This window comes from Canis lupus, chromosome 2 (assembly GCF_048164855.1).
Source record: "Canis lupus baileyi chromosome 2, mCanLup2.hap1, whole genome shotgun sequence".
NCBI lineage: Eukaryota > Metazoa > Chordata > Mammalia > Carnivora > Canidae > Canis > Canis lupus.
Window position 1 is genome coordinate 34,826,439 of NC_132839.1, and position 17,824 is coordinate 34,844,262.

Below are 17,824 nucleotides of genomic sequence, written 5' to 3' on the forward strand. Positions count from 1 at the left end.
TTATCTTTGCACATCAATCTCCATTTGTAAATGGAACATGTATATATGTAGAAAGTAATTATTCATAAAATGATTATATGACCCAGCTACATTTACTCACATTCACATTCATTTTCTGCATGTAAAAAGTACGTCATAATCATCTTGGAATTAAACTTTCCTAAATATGCTGACATTGCTATATTTTAAAGAAAAATAGAGACAGAGAGAGACTATATCCATACCATGTCAGGTTTTCAGATACCCAAAATGTATTTCAGCCACCTTTTGAAGACCGCTTGAAGAAAAATTTAAGTTTTAGCTAAATGATTTTCAAAAATTTCAACTACTCTTTCATATATTTGCTCACATATAAACATCATTCCCTGAGAATTAATTAAGTACTGGACAAGTGGGTTACAGTATTGTTAATGTTCCTTTCTATCCCATGAGGTCTTTCACAAGTAAGGAAGCAGATCCCCTGAAAAAGATGTCATTTCCAAATGGTAGGGCTATTTCATGTTTCTTTCTGCCTTGCACCTTCTACCTGATCCAAATCATCATATTTTAAGGGTCATAACAGATCTCATCTTCTCCTTGTAGATTCTCAACTCTCACATCACAACACAGAATGATAGCCCTCCTTTTGGGGCTTTCCTCTGTCAGAGTGTCCATGTGTTTCTATGCACCTCAAATCCCTGAAGAGGACCTGCTTTACACACATCTTATCCCACACACATGACTTGTGGGATGCAAATGGAAGGAAGGGACCCCTATTAGTAACCGTAAATTGCTTCTGTGTAGGATCAAGAAGACCATGGAAGTTTTAAGAACATACACACAAACAAACAATGTTGAAAAGGAAATGTAAACTTTTTTGGAAAGAAAAAATTTTGAAGTATATTATTTTCTTTAAATATTTTAAGACTGATAAAAAGTCTGAATGGTTTAAAATCATCACAGCTATTTAATATATATGCTGTACATTAAGCATCAAATGAAGTAAAAATGACAAATCCATCTAGGGTGAAGATACATGGCATGATAGAAGCTAATACATATCGGTAGTTAAGATGTTCTGTGAGGAGCTGAGCTGGGTACATTCCCTGGATCTCAGGAGCTCCTGTAGGAATTGCTCCTAAGTAGCCAACCCAAGAAGGCCCCAATGGCCTTCTAATGTCTTTTTTTATAGTCACCCTCCTCTCACCTCTACCCACACCTTGTTACAGGGCTAACTGTAGTTTTAATAAATATGTTAATATTTGTACAAATATATTTGTACAAAATATATATATTTTCATGATGTGAAAATCTGAGCTCCTAATTTTTATTTTCATTTTCGTTTTCATTTTCCCAAATCCTGGGACACAGCCTAATTTCATCCTACACAAAAGTCTTGTGATGGATAAAGGATATTATTTTTTCAATTTTGCCTCTTAAATATCCACAATCACATGTTCTTTTTTTTTCAATCACATGTTCTTAATCTCTAGGTAGATAAAGAGATGGTGTTTTCTATTTCCTCTGTATTTATCCACAGTGGCCAGACACCAAAACTCACATATTCCATACTCAAAACAATATTTTACACGCTTTTCTATTCAATTTCCTTAGCATCCTATCACTTTCAGAATTCAACAAAGCCAAAATAAATAAACAAAAAGAAACAACAAATAAACACTGAGTGCTATGTTTATAGCACATAGCACTAACCCAATTAGTTAATTGGGTTATCTTTATTAATGCCGTTCTATGGCCTTAAACGTGAAGAGCATACTAGTAAGCTCTAGTGAGTATTCATTGAAATCTACTTGACAGCTTCTAGAATACATGTCCTAAGGACATGTATATAAGACTCTGAAAACTTCCATTTACTGGTAAAATCATGATTATGATCTGTGGTCTTTTTTTTTCTGAAAATCTTCTGTCATAACACTTAAGAGGATTGCAATTAAGTTTTATTAGTATTAATCAATTTTGAACTGGTTCTAATAGATGGAGAATGCAAACAGACAATGGCCAGACCATATATCAAACAGAATTCTGAGCCATGACCTTTGCAGCATCCAGCTGGGAAAGCCGAAACACAGCTCTGCAGCAATTCACTCAAAATGTTCTCAACTTGGTCAATAACTGCCAGCTTCCCTAATTTTTGTCCCAATTTCCAACTTAACAACTAAAGAAAGCCACATATGCACCCTTAACCAATCACAGGATGTCCTGCTTCTAGTCCGCCACCTCCAGCCTCCCCATGCCAAATGGCCTTCAGGGCTCCTCTGAAGTCATTCCTTTTTTGCACATGAAGCTCTCCCACTTTCCCACCTGCTTTTGAGTGTCCACCACCTCCAAGTGAAGATGGCTGACTCCCCTGCTGTAGGAAGCTTCAAAGCTTCCTTCAAAGCTTTAGCTGATGCTTCAACTAAAACACAGCCTTCACTTATTCTTTTTTTGGGTGGTCTCATTTACTTTTGTAGAATTAATGATGGTAGCATTAGAGTATCTTCCTTCTTGTAACTGAATGAAAAGCATGCACCCTTATCAAGTAGTTACTCTTCTTATCAAATGTTTATTCTTCCAGTGATTATAAAAAGAGAATTGTATTAGAAGTATTCCCTAACACAAGTAGAAGAGTATCTGGTATGATCCAGAAAACTTCCTTCAAATTGACATGATTGAATACTGAAGTCTATAATCCTAGCGGAATTCAAAATGCTATGACCCACAATAATTTATGGTGATTCTCACTATCCCTCTCATCTATCCTTCCATTCATGCAGCTGCAATGTCTATTGTACCTTCATGGATGTTAGGAAGAAATAGGAATATAGTCAAAAATAAGATAAAAATCAATCTTAAGTGCCTCAATTAATTCATTTATTTTCTCAATTAATATTTATAATCTAATACTTAATGTGGCAAGCTATATGAGAAACATGTAAAGTAAAATTTCTTATTTTTAATTACTGGGACTAAAATAATAGTTATCAAACTGCAAAGCACCCCAAACTAATTCTCATCATCTATGCATTTTTCTGTTGTGGCTCTTTCTGTGGTCCGTATTAAATGGTGGCCCAAACTGCAGTTGCTATTTATCCTGCTTTGTCAAATGAAGACTTAATATATACTAGCTATCAGTTTCAAATAAATAGAAAGTAATTTGAGCATTGGTCTGATAAACACATTGACATCTTGAAGTATCATTGTTCTGATTGGGAATTATTAGCAACAAGGCTTTTCAAAGGAAATGAGATGTAGGGCTCATTATTTTAACCAAAGTAGTGTGAGTAAGTTTAATTTCTATGTAAATTAAGGTCTACTCAGGAAAGATATAACCGGATTTTCCCTAATTAATAATTTGGGTAGACACAACCTGTCTTAATCACAAATACTCAAAGATTTAAAAAGAAATTACTATTCTAGGCCCAAAATAATTAAATGAATATTGCAGCATCATAGAGATATATAGTGTCTTGTTTTTGACCCCATATCTTCTCCTATTTCTATAAGAGAACCCTAGGAAATGTTTCCAACTTAAAGAGTAGAATAACTCAGCCTCCCTTGCAGGTTGGGATAGCCACAAATTTGAATTTTAGCTAAAAAGATTGTGTTATATATATCACTTCTACAAGTCCTTCTCACACCCTTCTTCATTTTTGCTGCCTAAAATGCTAGAGCAACGTTTTGTCTAGGCAAGCCATCTATTATGTACCTGAAGGATGAAAGCAACGAGGACAGAGCAGGGTCGAGAGGAAGAAGCCTGGGTCCCTGATGTTTTTTTCTTTTTTTAAAATAATAAATGTATTTTTTATTGGTGTTCAATTTGCCAACATACAGAATAACACCCAGTGCTCATCCCGTCAAGTGCCCCCCTCAGTGCCCGTCACCCATTCACCCCCACCCCCCGCCCTCCTCCCCTTCCACCACCCCTAGTTCTTTTCCCAGAGTTAGGAGACTTTATGTTCTGTCTCCCTTTCTGATATTTCCCACACATTTCTTCTCCCTTCCCTTCTATTCCCTTTCACTATTATTTATATTCCCCACATGAATGAGAACATATAATGTTTGTCCTTCTCCGATTGACTTATTTCACTCAGCATCACACCCTCCAGTTCCATCCACGTTGAAGCAAATGGTGGGTATTTGTCGTTTCCAATGGCTGAGCAATATTCCATTGTATACATAAACCACATCTTCTTTATCCATTCATCTTTCGATGGACACCGAGGCTCCTTCCACAGTTTGGCTATTGTGGACATTGCTGCTATAAACATCGGGGTGCAGGTGTCCCGGCATTTCATTGCATCTGCATCTTTGGGGTAAATCCCCAACAGTGCAATTGCTGGGTCGTAGGGCAGGTCTATTTTTAACTCTTTGAGGAACCTCCACACAGTTTTCCAGAGTGGCTGCACCAGTTCACGTTCCCACCAACAGTGCAAGAGGGTTCCCTTTTCTCCGCATCCTCTCTAATATTTGTGGTTTCCTGGGTCCCTGATGATTTTATGAAGCCACCATATTAGCTCTAAACTGTCTACCTACTGACACCTTCTGGGACAATAATCTCATTGTATGGTTAAGATACTTATGTGGAGTCTCCATTGCTATTTGTGAAGCTCAATTTCTAATTGTTATACAGGGTTGCAGATTTAATTTTTTTAAAAGATGTTATTTATTTATTCATGAAGGACACACACACACACACACAGAGAGGCAGAGACACAGGCAGAGGGAGAAGCAGGCTCGACACAGGGGGCCCGATGTGGGACTCGATCCCAGGACTCCAAGACCATGCCCTGGGCCGAAGGCAGGTGCTAAACCACTGAGCCACCCAGGGATCCCCAGATGTAATATTAAATCTAGTTTTAGATTTTGTGGAAAGTAGACATTTATGACGAAAAACTAAAAAATAATGAAAATCTGTTATGCCATTCACTTTAGAGGAAGGGACATATTGAGAGGCAAAATCTGGCTTGCCTTGATTGATCACCTTGGAAAGACAGATGTTCAACTGAATTTAGAATGCTCATGGACTGCTAACTAGGCACGAGGATAGTAGTTGATGTGACTAGAATCAAATAATACAAGAACATTTAAATGGAGCTTTAAAAAGTAATATTTTTAGATGCAGCATCCAAACATTCTCAATTGCAACACAGTCCTGTCACCAAATACCCAGTATACATGTTAAATGGGAGGCTGTGCAGGAAACCATAAATTCCCACCTGCTGTTCTAGGCAGTGTGGCATTCAGTCACACAAATAGTATACTTGCTAAAATTGAGCCATTCTTTTATCCAAGTGTTGCCAAATGTCTTAATTTGACATACTAAGGTAATAAGCATATAGGAAGAAACAAAGGAGATAATCCTTTGTCACAAATTTACATTCCTTGTAATAGATCAGGATTTTTCAACACTATCTGTCTCTGAAGAAATGACTTGTTGTGATGTCAGGTATTTTACAATACACATGAAGTCTTTGATCTTAAAAAGAGATTCAAAAGCACAATCTATCAACACTTGCTTTTCTAGGAAAATGACTGATTATTTTAGTGTGTGTTAAAACAGTTAACCCTCACACTGTTCCTGTTGATGCTCCATGCTCAATGCTCAGAATGTCTGGAGTTACCTGAGGGGTCACCTTGGGTGGAGGGAAGGGAGGCAGAGGCTAATGGACTTGGAAGGACTTAGTCTTGCCTCAACTCAGTAAGACCATCTCAGCTTTTTATCAAGATTCCACATAAGATTGTATTTGATGAAAAGTTTCAAAGCCTAAAATAAATGAATAAAACAAAGGAAAAACACCAGAATCCTGAAGACTTACAATGGTATAAAAAGTCACCTAACCATATTCAGTGCAACATTGAAATCAACATTTTACACATCATTTCATCATAAAAACAGAAAACATAAACATGCTGAGGTCTCTATAAAAGTCATTCATCAGACCTAAAAGAAAAATGAAAACTTTAGGACTCAATTTGAAAATATCTATTATCTTAAGCTTGGACTCATCTTAATGCCTTTATTTAAAAAAAAAAAAAACTTTTTATTTATTTATTCAAGAGTGAAAGCGAGAGAGAGAGAGAGAGAGAAAGAGTTAGAGAGAGACACAGGCAGAGGGAAAAGCAGGCTCCATGTAGGGAGCCCATTGTGGGACTCGATGTTGGGTCCCCACGACCATGCCCCAGGCCGAAGGTGGCACTAAACTGCTGAGCCATTCAGGCTGCCCTTAATGCCTTTAAATAGATGCTTTGTTGTTCTTTATCACTATATCTTAGTCATGATACCAACATACTTTTTAAAATATTAAGAATATTGTCAGGAATATTGGAAATTATTAATTTAGATAATCCAGAGGGAAGCAAAAATACTTTATTCTTACGTACATTTTTTGAAATAGTATAGAATTTTAATTAGCCAATTATGAAGTAATTTCCACGAGTCATACAAATAGTCATGTAAGCTTCAATTGGATTTTGATTAAAGTAGTCTAAAACAGATATTAAATTAAGATAGTTATATTAAAATTTGACTAGTTATATTTAAATTGAAGTTCTGTGGCTTACCTGAATAGAATAAACTATGCTATTTCTCACCATAAATATCTGTATACTTTACTTGTCAGATATATTACTGTATAAAGTAAAATCAAAAGAATGAATATGGGGGAGGGGCAAGACGGCGGAAGAGTAGGGTCCCCAAGTCACCTGTCTCCACCAAATTACCTAGATAACCTTCAAATCATCCTGAAAATCTACGAATTCGGCCTGAGATTTAGAGAGAGACCAGCTGGAATGCTACAGTGGGAAGAGTTCGTGCTTCTATCAAGGTAGGAAGACGGGAAAAAGAAATAAAGAAACAAAAGGCCTCAAGGGGGAGGGGCCCCGCGAGGAGCCGGGCTGAGGCTGGGGCGAGTGTCCCCAGGACAGGAGAGCCCCGCCCGGAGAAGCAGGAGTTTCACCAATCTTCCCGGGCGGAAAGGGGCTCGCAGGGAGTTGGAGCAGAACCCCAGGAGGGCGGGGATGCCCTCAGGCTCCCTGGGACACTAACAGACTGCTGCACCCGGGGAAAGCGCGCCGAGCTCCCAAAGGGCTGCAGCGCTCATGGCTGGACCCGGAGCAACTCGGAGGGGCTCGGGCGGCGGCTCCGCGGAGGGGGCGGGAGCGTGATCCAACAGCACAGGCCCGGGAACACAGGGTGCTGGGGACACAACCCAGGATCCGGCCTCCCCCCAGGACAGGCAGAGGCCGGGAGGGCCCAGGACAGCAAGGAAGCTCCTGCCCCGAGCTGAGCAGATCAGCGGCCCCGCACCGGAGCCTCCAGGCCCTGCAGAGGGAGAGCTCTGTAGTTACTGCGGGGGCTGACTCCAGGGCTCCAGAGCTGGCCGCCGCCACTGTGGTTGTTCCACCTGGGGCCTCACAGGGTAAACAACCCCCACTGAGCCTCAGAGTGGCCTCACAGGATAAACAGGATGAACATTACTCACTGAGCCCTGCACCAGGCAGGGGGCAGAGCAGCTCCCCCAAGTGCTAACACCTGAAAATCAGCACAACAGGCCCCTCCCCCAGAAGACCAGCTAGACGGACCAGTTCCAGGGGAAGTCAAGGGACTTAAAGTATACAGAATCAGAAGATACTCCCCCGTGTCTTTTTTTTTTCTTTTTGATTTCTGTTTGCTTCCCCCACACTTTTTTTTCCTTTCTTCCTTTTTCTTTCTTTTTTTCTTTTTTTTTTCCTTTTTCCTTTTTTCTTTTTCTCTTTTCTTTCCTTCTGTCTCTCCTCTCTTTTTCTCCTTTTCCCAATACAACTTGCTTTTCCCAATACAACTTGCCACTCTGCACTGAGCAAAATGACTAGAAGAAAAACCTCACCTCAAAAGAAAGAATCAGAAACAGTCCTCTCTCCCACAGAGTTACAAAATCTGGATTACAATTCGATGTCAGAAAGCCAATTCAGAAGCACTATTATACAGCTACTGGTGGCTCTAGAAAAAAGCATAAAGGACTCAAGAGACTTCATGACTGCAGAATTTAGATCTAATCAGGCAGAAATTAAAAATCAATTGAATGAGATGCAATCCAAACTAGAAGTCCTAACGACAAGGGTTAACGATATGGAAGAACGAGTGAGTGACATAGAAGACAAGTTGATGGCAAAGAGGGAAACTGAGGAAAAAAGAGACAAACAATTAAAAGACCATGAGGAAAGATTAAGGGAAATAAATGGCAGCCTGAGGAAGAAAAACCTACATTTAATTGGGGTTCCCAAAGGCGCTGAAAGGGCTAGAGGGCCAGAATATGTATTTGAACAAATCAGAGCTGAAAACTTTCCTAATCTGGAAAGGGAAACAGGCATTCAGATCCAGGAAATAAAGAGATCCCCCCCCTAAAATGAATAAAAACTGTTCAACACCTCGACATTTAATAGTTAAGCTTGCAAATTCCAAAGATAAAGAGAAGATCCTTAAAGCAGCAGCAAGAGACAAGAAATCCCTGACTTTTATGGGGAGGAGTATTAGGGTAACAGCAGACGTCTCCACAGAGACACGGCAGGCCAGAAAGGGCTGGCAGGATATATTCAGGGTCCTAAATGAGAAGAACATGCAGCCAATAATACTTTATCCAGCAAGGCTCTCATTCAGAATGGAAGGAGAGATAAAGAGCTTCCAAGACAGGCAGGAACTGAAAGATTATGTGACCTCCAAACCAGCTCTGCAAAAAATTTTTAAGGGGGACTCTTACAATTCCCCTTTAAGAAGAAGTCAGTGGAACAATCCACAAAAACAAGGACTGAATAGATATCATGATGACACTAAACTCATATCTTTCAATAGTAACTCTGAACGTGAACGGGCTTAATGCCCCCATCAAAAGGCGCAGGGTCTCAGACTGGATAAAAAAGCAGGACCCATCTATTTGCTGTCTACAAGAGACTCATTTTAGACAGAGGGACACCTACAACCTGAAAATAAAAGGTTGGAGAACCATTTACCATTCAAATGGTCCTCAAAAGAAAGCAGGGGTAGCCATCCTTATACCAGATAAACTAAAATTTACCCTGAAGACTGTAGTGAGAGATGAAGAGGGACACTATATCACACTTAAAGGATCTATCCAACAAGAGGACTTAACAATCCTCAATATATACGCCCCGAATATGGGAGCTGCCAAATATATCAATCAATTAATAACCAGTTAAGACATACTAAGATAATAATACACTTATACTTGGTGACTTCAATCTAGCGCTTTCTACACTTGATAGTTCCTCTAAACACAACATCTCCAAAGAAACGAGAGCTTTAAATGATACACTGGACCAGATGGATTTCACAGATATCTACAGAACTTTACATCCAAACTCAACTGAATACACATTCTTCTCAAGTGCACATGGAACTTTCTCCAGAATAGACCACATACTGAGTCAGAAATCGGGTCTGAATCGATACCAAAAGATGAGGATCGTCCCCTGCATATTCTCAGACCATAATGCCTTGAAATTAGAACTAAATCACAACAAGAAGTTTGGAAGGACCTCAAACACGTGGAGGTTAAGGACCATCCTGCTAAAAGATGAAAGGGTCAAACAGGAAATTAAGGAAGAATTAAAAAGATTCATGGAAACTAATGAGAATGAAGATACAACTGTTCAAAATCTTTGGGACGCAGCAAAAGCAGTCCTAAGGGGGAAATACATCGCAATACAAGCATCCATTCAAAAACTGGAAAGAACTCAAATACAAAAGCTAACCTTACACCTAAAGGAGCTAGAGAAAAAACATCAAATAGATCCTACACCCAGCAGAAGAAGAGAGTTAATAAAGATTCGAGCAGAACTCAACGAAATCGAGAGCAGAAGAACTGTGGAACAGATCAACAAAACCAGGAGTTGGTTCCTTGAAAGTATTAATGAGATAGATAAACCATTAGCCAGCCTTATTAAAAAGAAGAGAGAGAAGACTCAAATTAATAAAATCATGAATGATAAAGGAGAGATCACTACCAACACCAAGGAAATACAAACGATTTTAAAAACATATTATGAACAGCTATACACCAATAAATTAGGCAATCTAGAAGAAATGGATGCATTCCTGGAAAGCCACAAACTACCAAAACTGGAACAGGAAGAAATAGAAAACCTGAACAGGCCAATAACCAGGGAGGAAATAGAAGCAGTCATCCAAAACCTCCCTAGACACAAAAGTCCAGAGCCAGATGACTTCCCAGAGGAATTCTATCAAACGTTTAAAGAAGAAACCATACCTATTCTACTAAAGCTTTTGGAAAGATAGAAAGAGATGGAGTACTTCCAAATTCATTCTATGAGGCCAGCATCAATTTAATTCCAAAACCAGACAAAGACCCCACCAAAAAGGAGAATTACAGACCAATATCCCTGATGAACATGGATGTAAAAATTATCAACAAGATACTAGCCAATAGGATCCAACAATACATTAAGAACATTGTTCACCATGACCAAGTAGGATTTATTCCCGGAACACAAGGCTGGTTCAACACTCATAAAACAATCAACGTGATTCATCATATCAGCAAGAGAAAAAACAAGAACCATATGATCCTCTCATTAGATGCAGAGAAAGCATTTGACAAAATACAGCATCCATTCCTGATCAAAACTCTTCAGAGTCCAGGGATAGAGGGAGCATTCCCCAACATCCTAAAAGCCATCTACGAAAAGCCCACAGCAAATATCATTCTCAATGGGGAAGCCCTGGGAGCCTCTCCCCTAAGATCAGGAACAAGACAGGGATGTCCACTCTCACCACTGCTATTCAACATAGTACTGGAAGTCCTGGCCTCAGCAATCAGACAACAAAAAGACATTAAAGACATTCAAACTGGCAAAGAAGAAGTCAAACTCTCCCTCTTCACTGATGACATGATACTGTACACAGAAACCCAAAGACTCCACCCCAAATTGCTAGAACTCACAGCAATTTGGTAGCATGGCAGGATACAAAATCAATGCCCAGAAATCAGTGGCATTTCTATACACTAACAATGAGACTGAAGAAAGAGAAATTAAGGAGTCAATCCCATTTACAATTGCACCCAAAAGCATAAGATACCTAGGAATAAACCTAACCAAAGAAGTAAAGGATCTATACCCTCAAAACTACAGAACACTTCTAAAGAAATCGAGGAAGACACAAAGAGATGGAAAAATATTCCATGCTCATGGATTGGAAGAATTAATATTGTGAAAATGTCAATGCTACCCAGGGCAATTTACATGTTTAATGAATCCCTATCAAAATACCATGGACTTTCTTCAGAGAGTTAGAACAAATTATTTTAAGATTTGTGTGGAATCATAAAAGACCCGGAATAGCCAGGGGAATTTTAATAAAGAAAACCATATCTGGGTACATCACAATGCAGATTTCAGGTTGTACTATAAAGCTGTGGTCATCAAGACAGTGTGGTACTGGCACAAAAACAGACACATAGATCAATGGAACAGAATAGAGAACCCAGAAGTGGACCCTGAATTTTATGGTCAACTAATATTCGATAAAGGAGGAAAGACTATCCATTGGAAGAAAGACTGTCTCTTCAATAAATGGTGCTGGGAAAAGTGAACATCCACATGCAGAAGAATGGAACTAGACCACTCTCTTGCACCATACACAAAGATAAACTCAAAATGGATTAAAGACCTAAATGTGAGACATGATTCCATCAAAATCCTAGAGGAGAACACAGGCAACACCCTTTTTGATCTCAGCCACAGTAACTTCTTGCAAGATACGTCCACGAAGGCAAAAGAAACAAAAGCAAAAATGAACTATTGGGACTTCATCAAGATAAGAAGCTTTTGCACAGCAAAGGATACAGTCAACAAAACTAAAAGACAACCTACAGAATGGGAGAAGATATTTGCAAATGACATATCAGATGAAGGTCTAGTTTCCAAGATCTATAAAGAACTTATTAAACTCAACACCAAAGAAACAAGCAATCCAATCATGAAATGGGCAAAAGACAGGAAGAGAAATCTCACAGAGGAAGACATAGACATGGCCAACACACACATGAGAAAATGCTCTGCATCACCTGCCATCAGGGAAATACAAATCAAAACCACAATGAGATACCACCTCACACCAGTGAGAATGGGGAAAATTAACAAGGCAGGAAACCACAAATGTTGGAGAGGATGTGGAGAAAATGAAACCCTCTTGCACTGTTGGTGGGAATGTGAACTGGTGCAGCCACTCTGGAAAACTGTGTGGAGGTTCCTCAAAGAGTTAAAAAGAGACCTGCCCTATGACCCAGCAATTCCACTGTTGGGGATTTACCCCAAATATAGAGATGCAATGAAACGCCAGGACACTTGCACCCCGATGTTTATAGCAGCAATGTCCACAATAGCCAAACTGTGGAAGGAGCCTCTGTGTCCATCGAAAGATGAATGGATAGAGAAGATGTGGTTTATGTATACAATGCAGTATTGCTCAGCCATTAGAAATGACAAATACCCACCATTTGCTTCAACGTGGATGGAACTGGAGGGTATTATGCTGAGGGAAATGAGTCAATCGGAAAGGGACAAATTTTATATGTTCTCATTCATTTGGGGAATATAAGTAATAGTGAAAGGGAATAGAAAGGAAGGGAGAAGAAATATGTGGGAAATATCAGAAAGAGAGACAGAACATAAAGACTCCTAACTCTGGGAAACTAACTAGGGGTGGTGGAAGGGCAGGAGGGCGGTGGGGTGAATGGGTGACAGGTACTGAGTGGGGCACTTGACGCAATGAGCACTGGGTGTTATTCTGTATGTTGGCAAATTGAACACCAATAAAAAATAAATTTATTATTTAAAAAAAGAATGAATATGCTATTAATATTCCTAATAATTAAAATACAAATACAAATTATTTTTTTAAAAGCTAGGGAAGGAACAAAATACCAGCCTTATTTCGACTATATATATGAAAATGTCTCTTTCAATGTTTTCTTCAATCATATTTCTACAGATACCAGTGAATATAAATGTCAAGCAGGTGAAATAATGTGAGAAACATAAAGGAAAATGAGCCAAATTCAAGAGAGAGACTCAGTAAAGTGGAAATAAAATATGTTTATAAAAGATAATTTAATCTCCTCTCTGGAATAAAGCTGCTGATTGCTACTGCTTAATGACAAAAAAAAAAATCAAAAAGAAATAGTCGTGTAAGAAAATCATCACCTGAAGAACTTTATCACACTACAATACTAATATATATATATATATATATATATATATATATATATATATATATATGGTATAAATTTATTTACTACAATTGGCTATAAGTCCAAGCATATAAATTAGTATTACTTTGTAATGTTAAGAGATATTAGATCATTGTTGTAAAAGTATGGAGTGGTGAAAATTCTTATATAAGAGCAATTTATGAATGTCTAAAGATTACCATTTGGTTACAAAGATATATGAGAAAATGGTTTTAGATAACCTGTAGAAACCAATATATTTAAGCAGATGGGGAAATTACTCAACTTAAATAAAAGCTTTAATAAGATATATGATATCTGAAGAGTCTTACAAACTTTTAATAGGTGCTTGTTATTTAAACAAATGCTCTGAGTTCAGTATTAGAAAAAGAAATATATAAAAATAACCTATTAAATTCATTAAAATATACAATATTTAACTGTGCAAGGTCAGAAAAATATAAACATTGTCTTAAACTGTGTATAGTACTTTTATTTCTAAAGAGCTTATGCTCTTTCTGAAAGAATGTTTTATAAATATTCTTCTAACTTCAGAATTTTAGTTTTTCTCTGTTTATTTATCAGGATACTAATAACCATGATAAATATAGAAGAATTTGAAGCAACCCTAATCCATCCAAGTTAGTTTATTACTGTAGCCATGCTGATGGTTCTTTGAAACTTAGGGTGAATTAACCCATAATTGTTAAACACCTTCTAACAAAAGAGAGAGACATTTTACCTGGCCTTGTTATGAGAAGCAAATGCTTTAACTGATTAAAAAAACTCAAAAATTTGGGCAGCCCCGGTGGTGCAGTGGTTTAGCGCCGCCTGCAGCCCGGGGCCTGATCCTGGAGACCTAGGATTGAGTCTCACGTTAGGCTCCTGCATGAAGCCTGCTTCTCCCTCCTCCAATGTCTCTGCCTCTCTCTCTCTCTCTGTGTCTATCATAAATAAATAAATAAATCTTTTTAAAAAACCTCAAAAATTCTCAGCTCTTTTACAAACAAGAAAGAGAAAGGAATCATATATAGCATTAATATATTATTTAATTCAATTATGTGTCATACACGAAGGTTGGGGCTTTAATCTATGTTTATTTTTCTCTTATTCTCCTTATATTACAGATGAGGGAAGGAAGGAAAGAAATGATAAAATAATTCTCATCCAGATCTCTGTAACTTTACAATATCATTTCATGTCTTTCCACATTGTTATTAATGTGAAATAAATGGGATAATGGGCACTATCCTCCCAGGTCTTCCTCAGAAAATCCTGGGCAGGAAGGAAGGTGGTCAAAGCTTCCCTTCTTTTGCCAATGTGTGTTCTGAGGACCCATGTTAAGTGACATGGTCTCTTCCAGCTTTTATTAATTTAAACACATTCAACAAATGTATTTTTTGTCACTGCTTCCTTATGAAGTGTAAATTCTTCCATTTCTGAGATCTCACTTATCACGTATCTAATAAGGAATAAAAGCAAAGAAAAAGAAGTGGCAAATCTACCATGCCTACTAGGTGTGCAGTTCTAGGATGCTTCTATCATAGTATGTCCAATACAAAGGACCAAGTGCTTCACTTCCTAAGCACAGAATCGATGCAGGGTCTGAGCAAATTTTTCTCTCACCCTTGCCCTCCCTTCCTTCCCCTAGATATAATAACTGAATGTTCCAGTGTTCATGAGCACCATGCACAGTCAATGCACAAGTACAAACAGAAATTAGACACATAGTTCCACATAATTCACCTACTCCTCACAGAGACCCTTTATATCAAGTGCATTGTTAGTCTCCTTTTACAGAAATCAGTTGAATGGACCATGACATCTGTCTTAGGCTATTTGGGCTACTGTAACAAAGTACCAAAGACGGAGTGGACCATAAACAAGGGAAATTTATTTCTTTCAGTTATGCATCTTGCAAGCCTGAGATCAGAGTGCCAGGCAGGTCAGATTCTGGTGAAGGTCCTCCTCCTGGCTTACAGACAGCTGCTTTCTCATTGTATCCTCATGTGTATGTGAAAGGAGGGAGATATCTCTCTTTACTTTTGTAAAATCATCAATCCTATCAGATTAGGACTTCCCATCTTATCATCTTATTTAAACTTAATGTCTACCTAAAGATCTTATATCCATATATAATCAGTGATGGGTTAGGGCTTCAACTCAGGAATTTGGAAGGGACACAATTCAGTCCACAGCACACCTCCTCTGGTGACATGAAAATACCAATTAGACATCAAGACTCAAAAGGACTGACCTCATTCATGGAGCTCTGAACACTCTGGAGACCTCACAGGAATTTGCAATTTTTTTTGTTTGTTATTGTTAAAATGCATGCATGCATGCTGGATGTGTCCTATGTACAAGTTTCCTAAATCTCTGCCATGGTTCTTTATAAAGTGTTCTGCAATACCATTCTTCAGGTGATCAAACCATCATGACCTAGAGCTGAGAAGAGGTGGTATTCAACTGAATGCAGCTGCGTTATACTCAGTCCTGTGATTAAAAAGTTATTAGCATTGTCACTGTCAGCATTGTCATCATTTCCTTCTCATTTATTTTACAGATTCAATTTCATCTGAGTGTATCATTAACTTTCATGAATTATATCAGTTTATATCTTTCTAATAACCTAGAAAGATCATTCAACTCAGCAATTATCCAAACTAAGATGTACCTTTGACAAGCTTGAAGTGAGTTGTGCTAGTATCTGTTAGATAAATAAAAATACCTGATCCAATGTCAGCTTTCACTGGATTTATAATTTTAATGGGAAGACATGATAAAAAATCCCAAAAGAACAAATACCCTTTGCAAAAGGCAGCTTCTTTCATTTTTCCATTAATAGTAATCACTAGCAAGTAAAGAGGGGTAGGAGAGACACAGTCCACCTCTTTGGGGGCATAATAGGGTAGGAATTAATTGCCAGCTCCTGAGGGTCCCAGAAGACCCCAGAAACCATGATTTAAGGAATCATGGATTGTAGTCATTAATGTCTTGGGAGTTCTAAAATAATCGTTTGATTTAAAACCATTTATCTACCTTCTTTTATGAAAGTGATATTTATTTATTTAATGAAATGGGGGATAGAATTGTATGCATTTCCTAATGGATATTTCAGTGTGACCACATTAAATGAATTGGCTGAATTTCACCAAAGAAATATGTGGGCACAGTCACTAGGACTCAGTAATTTTATGAGAGTTTTTTAGTTAGTTTACATTTAGTATGATGTGATATGCAAATCACTGACCAGCTTCCAGGGAGACAGGACATATATAATTACCATGACAAATGCAGAGTATGTAGAAGCCAGAGAACAGTAGTAAATCCCAGATGGCTGCCTGTACACTAGTGTGAAGTGGTAACTGGTTGTAAAGGAGTTCAGTTTCTTAGGTTGTTATAGGGAAAAATAAAATAAAATAAACTTTAACCTGGAAATTTCAAAACCCTAAAACATTTAAATCTTTCAATTCTGTGATAAGATTGAGCTAGTGGCAGGCATATTTCTCATGTATTGTAATGCAAAAACAGCCTCTGGGCTCAGCCTTCTTTTAAATTTCTCCTCCTCACCATCACCTTTTTCATCCCTGTCTCTCAACAATGATTTGCCTGCTAATAGAGGTAATATGCCAAGAGCTGTAGCCCTAATTCCTGGCCTCTGAGTTCCCTTTTGAAAAGGACACATAGCTTCAAGGCATTATGAAAGAGCACAGGAAGAGATGAAGGCAGATTAATTGCTTTTCAACTAATCCTAATAGTTTACTGCTAAACAATCTGTTTATCTTTTCACATCAAGAGAAGAGGTGATAATAATTGTGTTATTGTCAAACATGAGAATGTTCCCAATGTTATCAAAAACCCAATGTTCCAGAGAATGGGAGAGGCTAAATCCAAAATAGGAACTCTCTCCACAGGTCTAAATGAGTGTCCTGAAATACATATAAAATGGGACCACCTTTCAAATGTTGTTCACTTTGGGGTGTTCTCATTGGTGAGCTACAGACAATTTCAAAAGTCACACAGTAGTTTGGACTGATAGAAGGAGGGCTGAGGAGGGATTAACCTTCCTTTTCATGAAATGTTTTCTTTGAATTTGTTAGTATTGGATAGTGAAAATGTTTTTTCAGTAAAAATCTTAAATACCATTCATCAAACCTCTCTGCCCAAGGTATCCTATCCTTTCTAAAAAATAAAAAGTAAAATAGAATTTTAAAACAAAATAAAACCAAAAATAAATAAACCACCCACATACATCCTCTTCCTTATTTGCACTCACTAAATTTTGCAGGATCATCAACCCACACCTTAGTTTCCCCTAGAACTTGGAAATCTGTGTCACAAGTGTATCCATAACAAGACTAATTCTCAAAATTGGCTAAACAAGACTCTGTACTTTTTTTACTGCGTTTCCAATCTCCAAGAATCCTGCGTTCCTATTTTCATGCAATTCACATTAAAAGAACATCAACTCTACTTCTTGCATATTCTTCTCTACCTTCCTCTTTTCCAAACCTCTAGTACACTTCTTTAAGTAATTTATGGACTCTCTGGTAGAAAGACTGTAAACATAAGACAGCTTAGGTGAATACAAATGA

The 17,824-nt window shown here is 38.0% G+C and overlaps 1 protein-coding gene across 3 annotated transcripts in view; it reads right to left on the bottom strand.

Moving 5' to 3' along the window:
* The window catches only part of GABRG3 (gamma-aminobutyric acid type A receptor subunit gamma3), a 694,245-nt gene that overhangs the window by 437,895 nt on the left and 238,526 nt on the right, over positions 1-17,824 (bottom strand). The window lies entirely within an intron of this gene.